Below are 805 nucleotides of genomic sequence, written 5' to 3' on the forward strand. Positions count from 1 at the left end.
AATGACCTTTTAATGTCTGCTGATGAAGGTATGTGCTCAGTCCTGGTACTCCTGGACCTTAGCGCTGCTTTTGACACCATTGATAACAACATCATGTTAGACAGACTGAGGCACTGGGTGGGGATCTCTGGTACTGCCCTAGAATGGTTTTCATCCCACTTGTCAAATAGGAAGTGTTGCGTGTCTGTAAACAACTATGTTTCTTCGTTCTGTCCAGTTAAATATGGTGTGCTCAGGGGTCGGTCTTAGGACCCATTTTGTTTTCTTGTTATCTGCTTCCCCTTGGACATATTATCCTTAAACATGGTATTTCTTTTCATATTTATGCTGATGACACACAAATGTACTTGCCCGTCAGCATTCCAGGGTCTGTGGATCTGAGTTCACTTACCGACTGCCTTTGTGAAGTTAAAAAATGGATGTCAAATAATTTCCTCCAGCTGAACTCAGACAAAACAGAAATCCTGGTCACTCTCATTTGTGATACTGTTTTTAAAAGCTCAGACAAGTCGATGAGATAAAACTGGTTAAAACTCTCTTGTTGCCGGTGAGGAACCTCTGAGTAAGAGGCCGCGGGGGTAATAGAGGCTCTGATTGACACCACCTTATTGGTAAAATAAGATAAAAACAATTCACAGTCATCATTATTTCCAGCTTTGGCACAAGGAGGGATTGGGTTTACCAGCTGATCCACAGTCTTAAACAGAAACCTGGGATTGTGTTTATGTGTAGTAATGAGTTCAGAAAAATAGTGCGTTCTCGCATCCTTAACCATGTTATTGTAGTTAATTAATAAATCCTTCAG

This window comes from Micropterus dolomieu, linkage group LG12 (assembly GCF_021292245.1).
Source record: "Micropterus dolomieu isolate WLL.071019.BEF.003 ecotype Adirondacks linkage group LG12, ASM2129224v1, whole genome shotgun sequence".
In the NCBI taxonomy this organism is placed as follows: domain Eukaryota; kingdom Metazoa; phylum Chordata; class Actinopteri; order Centrarchiformes; family Centrarchidae; genus Micropterus; species Micropterus dolomieu.